Below are 10,610 nucleotides of genomic sequence, written 5' to 3' on the forward strand. Positions count from 1 at the left end.
TATATCTAAAGCTCGCTATTACTGCTTATGAGTTTTTGATAGTAATTTCATAATTATATATTGAACTTAAATTTCTTGGTTAATTAGTTTTGTGCAACATCTTACACAAAAAGTTATTTAAATTTCATTCATTTAAAAATTAATATGACAATTCATTTACCTGCTAGTTTTCTCATCAAACAAAGTATTTCCTCATAAATCCAAAAGCATATGTGTAGATTCTAATCTATAAATTAGAATTTTTAGAGATTGGCCTCTTCATTACAAGGTATTAAATATTGTGTAATTTGCAAGACTGCAAATCAAGAATGAAAAAATAAAGAACATTTTTTGAAGAATTCAAAAAATATTTTTCATTATTATCTAATAATTGGTTTAGTTGAAATAAACATTATCTTCTTTTACTCAGCTCTGAAGCATACAATATCAACTGTTATTTACCTCTGAAATATATAATGTCTACAAATTTCTATTTCTATACAATGACAAACAGATTTGAGGAATGCGCATGCTATCATTGATGTAAAAATATTTAATTTCTCATTTAATTGTTTGATATTTGATCACCAGATTTTAATTATCAGCCAGAAAAATAAAAGATAAATCCAGAGTTGTTTGTTTAAAAAAATTGTAAAATTCTTTCAACCTTATTTTGTTTTCTACATAGAAAACAGAATAATTGAAAATTGTTTAACAGAGAATTTTATTTACTAATTAATAATTATTAGTCCCACAAATGCCATCATTTAACTTCCCGTGAATTTCATGATACTGCTTAAGGAAATTCACAGAAAGATAAATGAACAATGAAAATAAATTGTTAAAACATTATTTGGTTAATTAATTTAAATTTATTTCTAAATGAAAATATTTTCTGTACTCCATTTACACTCCATTTTTAAATATTTATTTCATGTATTCAATCTTTATGATAATATGAGTCATATATCAAGATATATATAATAATATTTTTATAATTATTAAACATTTTTTATATTATTTATTTTATATTATTTTTTACGTTATTAAATATATATAATAATATTTTCTTATATATCAAGGTATATAAGATAATATTTTTTTCTCTATAAGATCATAAGGAATAATTATTTTCTTCGTATTTTCTCTTTTATATTAGAAGTACATGGAATATCAACACACATTGTAGGAAATATTTATTCTGAAAAATTAAGGTAATATGATTTTCTTATTTCTGCTTGTTTCCCTCTATTATTTATCTATTATTTTCTATCCGTTATTTATTCTAGGATTCATGTTACATTGAGTTTCTTTGCACACAAAAATACTATACATTTCTATCTGGTTTATTTAGAAAAAGTTATATATTATTCTTCAATTTATACAAACACTAACCGAAAAAAAACGAGGAAATCCATCGATTTAATTTAAATTTAAATTAATTAATTCTTTTTTCTGAATGAAATAGGAAAGTTTATATAAAGTTTTACATTAAGTTTCAGTAAAAATGACTAGTGTAAAAAATCCAATCACAGAAGTTCCGAGAAAAGATAAAAAAATATATTTCTCAATGACTTAAATAAATGTTCGAAACTCACCATGCTATTTCTTATCACATTAAAAAAATATTGTTGTAAACTTATAGGAAACTTCTGTCTCATTTTTTACAAACGATTTTTTTTCCGCATAATTTCATTAAGATGGGGCGCGGAAACGGAGGATCTTTGCGCTGTCTTTTTATTAAATTAAAATTCACCCAAGAGCTGAGGAAAAAACTCAAATTAATTTCTTTCCTTTTTATTTATTTTTATGATGTTTTTTTTTCGGCAATTAGAAATTGTCTTAAAAACATAAGTCTTTATCAAACATTAATTGAGTAAATTTTCACTTGCACCCACCCCGATACGAATTGCAAATAAAACAAAAGTATAAATGCGATTTGCGGTTTCTCGGTGTATTTGCTTTCATCAATAAAAGAGTTAATTTATCGTAAATATTATTAGTGTTTCTTACAATTCAGGGAGGGATGCTGAAATCTTTGTTTTGCACGAAAAACTAGGAGTCGCATTTCAGATTCCTTTAAAAAAATGGAATAATTGGAGAAATTTTAATAGCAGTGGATAATCGTGGTAAAAAGCGTACAAAATCAACAGAATTCAAATAATAATATTCGGGACCTTTTTTTAAGATCATATTTAGGATACTGCTTTTTTTTATTTCGATTCTTCGTTTTATTATTGTATCTTTAGAAATTTTCGTTTTTCTTTGATATAGCATCTGTTTACTTTTTAAGTTTCCTCTTCAAACATGAAATCTTTATTAGTCTTAAAACAAGCATTTGTGATTAATCTAATTTACTAAGATAGGTAAAAATTGATGTTCAATTACATCTAGTACACGTTTTTCTTTATTTTCTATCTGACATTATTATTGCATGATTTATTTCTTTTGTACACCATTTTATACATGATAGTTGCACTTCATATCCTTTTAGATGAATTATTCATGGTTTTACTACAGTTGCCTTATATTTCTCATCTTTTAAAAATATAGATTAGTTTAAGTTCTAGCAATTTAAGAAAAAAGCCTGTAAACAGATTCGGGATGGTTCTGAGATCAATGATTTTATCCCCAGGGAAACAAAATTTACAGATATTGGGGATACAACTAAAAAAAAATTATTGAACAAAAAAATTGAGCAAAATAATATTTTTTTCGAATACTTTTCTGAACAAAAAAAGAGAGAAGCAGATCGTATCATTTCTCCAAAAGCATAGATATTCAAGACTTTCATCTGATTTCTGTGTTGATTCTTTTAACTTGCTAAACGTCAATGGATTCAATCATCCTCAATATTAACCTCAATTTTGAACTTCAATATTATGATTAATCATTCATTGCGTCTAATGTTTTGATCCTCGAAACTGATCAAAATGTAATTGATTTTAGTCTCATTTTCATTATAGATCTCTCAAACAAATGTAACATGAATAGATTCTACGCTTAACTCCCGAAATCAGTAGCTCGAGTTTAATTTTTCTACTCGGTCTGTCAAACCAAAAGAATATCGACATGCTTGTTTTTCTGGTTATAGAAGTGTAAATAGCTTTGCCTATGAACATAAAAATATGTGTGAGGTGTGTGAAAGAGCCTCCCTGTAAAAAGAGGTTGTGCAAGCCAATTGTGAGTGTAATCTACATATGAGTTAGAAGTCAGACTTCTACCCTTGGGTTCTTAGGAGCCTTTACCGTCAGAAGCTACTGCAAAAACTCGGCTTAAATCGCTGACTTTGTCATCAGACTTGTACAAGTGCCATAAGTAACAACAGAACAACATATACGTAAGCATATATTATGTATATATGTAAAGATATTTTGGAATCTTATCGGCTAAATAATATGTAACATTATTTTGGTTGAAGCAGAATGCAGGTTCGAAAACGTTGAAGATACATGTTATAGTTTTACTTTCTTTTTATTCTCTCTTAATATCGATCTCGGGAAAGCAATTTATTTACAAGAAGGCACTGCGCGGCTGAAGGCAAGAAGGTAAAAAAGGGAAAAGGGACGAAACAAATGATCACTAGTCTTATATAACATAGGATTTCTGGCCATGCGCCAATTCAATAAACGTGTTGACCTTTGACACCTTTTCAAGGGCACCTAAGATATCACTTTCATTGGAAACGTAGTTCTGATGGCGCATTATTTTTTACAGAGGAATTAATTAAACCGAAAGTGGAATTGGATCACGAAATAAGAGAATATTTTTAGAATGAAGTTACTATGGGCTAAATTAAGATAAAGTTTTGTAAATTAATTTGGATTAAATTAAGAGTTTAAAATATCATTATATATATATATATATATATATATATATATATATATATATATATATATATAAAATGCAGAGAGGGAGAATTTGTTAATTTCTAAGTCAGTCAGAATCGAAATACATTGAGATTAGGTAGTATGCATTAAACTATAGCAATATATCAGTAATTTAAAAGGAATTTGTTTTCTTATACTGTTTAGTAGTCTTATATAAAGAAGTAGGAGTATCTTTCCAGAATTTTAGCTGAAGCCTGATTCCGTTTCTTTTTGCCATTTCGTTAGAAACTTCCGTTTCTTTGAATGAGAACGAGTAATAAAAGATAAAATAATGGGAGTGTCACAGAAGAGGTGTAATACTGGATCGATCTTCTCATTATTCCCGGCTTTTCAACCAATCATGCGTGATACTTCAAAGTGTGGAAAGGTTCGCAAGTTGTTAGTGCTTCCTCACTCCAGTTCGCCACATCACTGTTAGTATCTTTGAGATGATATTCTTTCAGTAATATATTATCACGCTAGCACTTCGAAATCTCCTGACATGACAGGGTGCATATATATTTGCGTACTGAGACGGAAACAAATTGTTAATGGAAGAATTTTATGAAAATTTATGCGTTCATAATTTCATGTCATTAAATTTTGTGGTATTTTCTTTCTAAATCTGAAAGAATCTTAAAAAAATAAGCAGCAAAAGTTGTAAATTATAATTATACCTTGAAAAATGAAGACGTTTTAATTTCTAACTACTACCTACTTTTAAACCACGACAAAAAGAAGAGAAATTTAATTTTTATTCAGAAAGGATACTGAAAAAAACACACATGAACATTTATAAAATTGAAGTACTTTATTAATAGAATAATAAATCTCATATAAAATTTATATATGTTTTCTTAAGAATTACTTCAAGATCATTATCTACATTAAAACTATTATGTATATTATTTTATATTTCAAACAAAAAAACATTTTGAAAACTTAATATAAAATTTATTCAATCAAAAATACTTATTTTTCATTGAATAAAATTTTTGTACATTTGTAAGCACTGTGTAGTAAGCAAATAATTCAATTTTACTATTCTTATTTACGATTTATTAAGTAGTGCTTCTATTATAGACTAGAAATGATAAGAAAGAGAGATTAGTGTATTTTATCGTATCATTTTTTGATCATATAAGCATAAGTCTGGAACTTATTTGTTAGTCCATTTTTTATTTCTTTATATATCTAATCTGGGGGATAAATTTCGAGAAAGTGGGCGAATCTGAATTAATGAGCTGAAAATATGCGATTATAGTAGCAGCTCAAAAAACATTTAGAAGCGCGTAAGACTTTTAGAGTGAATTGGGGTAAGATTTTCAGATAAAATTTAATTCTCATTTGGATATGTTTTATTTCTTTTGAATTAAAGTATGTCTTTAAGGATATCTTTTTTCCATACTATCCCTCTGTAGTTTAAAAAATAAATTCGCATTATCTTTCTTAAGAATTATATTTTACTATCAAAAAGGCATCTTATCAAATAAATTGAAATTTTATATAGGCTTGAGCTATTAAACAAAATTTAGAAAGAAAAGGGATTTTGTGTAGCTTTTGTATTGCTCCCAGTTCTTTACAGTTATGAATATTAATTAAAAATCTTCTACCAACGTGATCTAAATACAAAATACATGATTATGAATTTCTTTCATTTTTTACAGATGAAATAAATCACTTTAAAATAACCAAATGTCTCCTCATCAAAAAAAAAATTGTCTTCTATTTGCTACTAGAATTTAGTTACATTGAAAAGAAGAAGATTCTGCTTCTTGCCCATAATTGTTGTATTAATTTTCCTGTATTTCAATTAATACTTAGCTTCAGTTTAATTCTTTAATATAGAGAGTATTCAGATATAGCACATTTTAAGCAGTTACAACATTATAAAGAAAGTTAAGCAGTTACAACATTATTTTTTGCAGGTGAAAATGATGTTAATATACCTGGATATGTTTGGGTAGATGCCTGCCTCAGCTCTAATATTTAGAGATTTGAATTTATTCTGGAGAATTTTCTGTGGAAACTGACTACATTTTGCACTACTTGTAGACAAACTATCCGAAGACAATTGGACTGTCTCAAGGAATTCATTGTCAAAGCGCTTATACGAAGAAACATTATATTACAAAAAAATATGGAAAATTTTTAAGGAATCGGTTACGAACACAGCTGGAGAATACAACAATTTTCTTTTTCTGATTCATGTTCTTCCGTTTTGATTTGCCATGGCTTAATCCAGAAGACAATGGATAAGAATGGTATGTTGCAATAAAGTAAAATAATAAAATTTAAACATGTGATAAAAATTTCTTATACAGAATTATTTCTCATGCATGCTAAAACTTTCTATTTTCGTATGATACTTTTATATTCTTACACGTCAAAATACAAAACCCTCAAACTGGTTTTCCACTTTTAATAACCATTTCAGTATTTGAAATTTTTTTAAACAATAACATTTAACAAGACATCCTTTGCCTTACTATTTTAAGATCAAATGTATATAGAATGTGCATTTATTAGTATAACTGAAAATTACTAATACAATACTAATTAATTATATCAACAGTACGTTACTTTGTTATTATCGCATTTCATTTGCCATGACATTTCGAGAATTAAGCAATCACTGTAATTGGAAGATTAGAAAATATGATGGTAAAAATTTGGATGGTTGTTAAATGACTTTTTATATCACATTTATACTCATTAACTTGGCTAATTGTAGATTATTACAGTCTGCACCAATAATTCGTGCTCATTTACTAAAACATTAGAAAAATTATTCATACAAATTTAAAACAACAACTAAGTGAGTTTTAAAAATACGACTAATTCGAAACTTTAATCTTAAACAAGCCCTCTTAGCTAATTCCAGAATATTCCAATCTTTATCACTCGGATAATTATTATATAAAGCATTTATAAAAATCACAACTTAGACAATTTTACAGACGAATACAGTTGAAACAGACTATAATTATAATAACTATACTAAAATAAAAATTAAGACAATTGTAAAAATTCCTGGCATAATTCCACTCCGATTTCTAGAAAACTTACATTTACGACCAAGAATAATCTACATATAGAAAGAGTAATGTAATGGAAACTTTTCTCAAACGGAAAGCAGTTTCCCAAGGCAGCGATTTTATTTGCTCTCTCAAATGAATTTATTTCGTAAAATGCATTGCTAGTTGAATATTTAAAGCTTTCTATATACAAATGCCTAAATTGCTTTTGTTGCCCAAAATATTCAATGAACCTCAAAGTTCAAATAAATTTTCCTCCTTGAAATTTTTATTGCTGCGAAAATTCCGCCAAGAGCTGTAAATGCGACATCTAGTATCCCAGTAAGAAAGATCTCCTTTCGGACTTCATTGTCCAAGTCTTTTGCTACGTTGGCAAAAGTTCTTTCGTCTGATTAATTATAAAGTCAACATCATATGAGTTGAATTATGACTAAGAATTAGTCATTTGTATTCTCGTTTACTTCTTCTGTATTTTTCCTTTTTGGGTAAAATGTTGCCAGTTGTTTCGAGTGTCTTCCTAATTGTTACTTTTTGAAAGAAAATACATAATTGAAATACATAAATTTATGCTAAAAATTGTGAGTGATTTAATTTCAAATAATATGAAAATAATTAATATTATTATGGTATAACCTATTTAAATATGCCGATTTCAAGTTTGAAAGCTGTTAGTAATTAACCTATTGAATTTAAATTTCTTGACAGGATTATTAATTATTGAATGAATTCGAGGGACGTTTTGAATCAAAAATATAATGGGTTCGTTTTATGTTTCGATCTCGAAACTATTTGTTAAAAAATATTATTGACTGTTTCGGATGTAATAACGTAATTTGTTGTTTATAATGTACTAATTTCAAATACCTACTAATTTTAAAGATGAATATATATGTTTGTATATGTGTATTAGTGATCTACAGGCTGCACCGTTTATTCTACAGCTGTCAAATATGGCTCTATATATAAAGTTCATATACGTATATCTTGAAGAGTGGAAATTCGCCAATTGGAATGGATTTTAAATTTTAGTTAGAATTTTAATCAATCAAAAATTAAGCTGAATTTTGGCATTTGTTTGTCCAAAAATATTGCACATAGCAGAATTTTACACCTTTTGAAAATCAACATTTTAATGATATTAATCAAATTATCGTATAAATATTTCCTGAATTTTGGTAACTTTTAAAAAATATTTTTTTTTTTACTTAATTTCCAACAATAGATGGCATTGTTGCCTTAAAATTCAAACCGTTTGTATTGCTTCATCAAATATTTAATTGTTTCCGTTGCTGAAAATTAGAGAAAAAGGGATCCAGTTTCATCTCTATGACAAGACGAATAAAAAAGTGTAGTTACAGTTAAGCGAAATTTAGATAATAGATGAAAGTGGCATTTATATTTCTGCTAAAGATATGATATTATGAGCCTGGTTTCCATTAGAAGGCTTCCTGTACATAATAAAAAACTGAAGTAAGGCAACTAAAATGACACAGCTTTAGTCTTAGAAAATTTGGTGGGATTTTACAAATAAAGTTATATCCAAATTATTTTTCTGGAATCAAAGGTAACCAACATTCCTGGTGAACCAAATTGGTCAAATGAGGTTATGTTAAATAATGTTACGGAATCACTTCTTCTGTGGCGGGGGTTCTTTCTTACCCGAAGATTTGATGGTCGATGCAGAAATAAATAGTCCTTTAGTGGAAGACAACGATGACACGAGTACACAAAGGACACGAGTACACAGATAACAAATCTAAACAGCCGAGACGAAGTCAGGCAACACAGCAGCACACTACAACAAATAGTAGCCCGCAAGTCGTATTCGGTAGTAATAAGAGCCACAGCACACAAAGAAGCCCGACAAAATTCAGCAGTAGAGGGAATCTTCGTAGCTTCTATGGTCTCTCCAAATGGCTGCGATTCTCCACTGCCTCCTCGCTTTAGTTGTATCCAGCTGCCGACACACTGCTATACGACTGGCTACTCCTGACAGGACTCGATGCTGCTTCCACAATAAACACAAGGACTCGGCACACAGTTCAGTTCAGCACTCGCTTGAGCTCCACAGAACGCTGGACTACTCCGCCGTTGCTTCGCTATCCTCTCGACGACTCGTTTTACGACTCCAACTCCAACGATTCCTTGCAGCTTGAGAGTGTCGGCCTTTTATAGCTCCCTAGAGGCGGGCTGAGAAGTTTCTGAACCAATCAGGAGTATCTCGATTTCTATTGGCTCACCTGCTAAAATTCTCGAAGTTTCCAGTAACATCTATTTTGTCGTCAAAGTCGCCAAATTCGTCGCCAAGTTGCCAAGTTTGTCGCCAGGCTCTGAGATTACTGACGCGGAACCCGATCACCATCCATAGGGCTGATCGTAAAACGGTCTTTCTGATGATGAAACTATCCGCGCGGGAAGCAACAATACAGGTTTGTAACAATATTATTATTATTATGTGACAAAAATAACTCCAAAACGTTTTGATCTAGACGGATGAAATTTGATAAGTGGTCTTTATACCACATTTAAAATATAGCTACAAAACGATATACGATATATGAAACGAAGAAAGTTAAAAAGATATAATTCGGTATACAGAATTGACATCTATAATCTGAACACCTTTGAACTTTTGAACCAAATCCACAGAACGGTTGACCGTCTGTCGCTCTGTAGTTTCAGATTAATGTAAACACGGTAACTCGAAAACGCAGTGACTGAAATATATCGAATTAAATCTGGGATTTTGTGACTACAAGTAAAGTCACATTTTTGTTTCAATCGATTGGGAAAAAGAATCTAAAACACGAATTCGATTTTTGGACACTGCTAATCACATGCTAGGAATAAATGGCTAGAAAACTCTCCAAAGATGACACGATAGATTCAGTAAAAATGCTCTATTCATCCATATGACAATATTTCGTAAATATTGTACGCTAGTACGTGCCATGCAAGGCTTCTTTGGGATAACATCTTCATTAGAAAGTATGCAAGAAAATTTTGGAGAGACCTCTTCCGCTGGTTTTTCCTCATTTACCTTTGTAATATAACAAATCAATGAAAGATACAAAAATATTTAAACGCTTTAATATCAAACGAAAAAGTTAAAGTCAGTTTAAAGCAAACTAACGAAGAAATCTTAAAATTATTAATCATGAAGAGCTTTTCGAAAAACTTCCGAAGATCAGATTCCTTCAAGCCTATTATTATTTCATTAATAAGCAGATCTTACACAGATATTTGCTTTTCATTCCATCAATTTATCAAAGCATTTTAAATTTCTTTTGAATAGAATTTTAGACCAATATAAAACGTAATTGATCCTGAGAAGCATTTTATTTAGTATTTTCATCATAAAAGAATGCAGTTCATCACGATCTAAATCCCAACTCTTAATGATACAATGAAAACTATTTTAGCATTCCTTCATAAAAGACGAGGTTATGATGCAAGCTAACAAAAATTTCTTTACTAAAGCACAGATCGATGAAAAACACTATAAGAGACATTGCTCCAAGCTGTCAGGACTACATTTTTCAACCCATTTAATATGTATGCGCTTGACCCAAACACATTTACATAAAACTTCTCTTCACTCATCTTCTTTCCTTAACAGAAAAGACTAAATGTGGCAGGAAAAAGACGTATTGCTTTTAAGTTGCTTTCGCAAAACCATCTCTCTTCTCAAACGCGAATTATAAATTAGCTGTCATTTGTAAAA

Source organism: Argiope bruennichi, chromosome 1 (genome assembly GCF_947563725.1).
Source record: "Argiope bruennichi chromosome 1, qqArgBrue1.1, whole genome shotgun sequence".
In the NCBI taxonomy this organism is placed as follows: domain Eukaryota; kingdom Metazoa; phylum Arthropoda; class Arachnida; order Araneae; family Araneidae; genus Argiope; species Argiope bruennichi.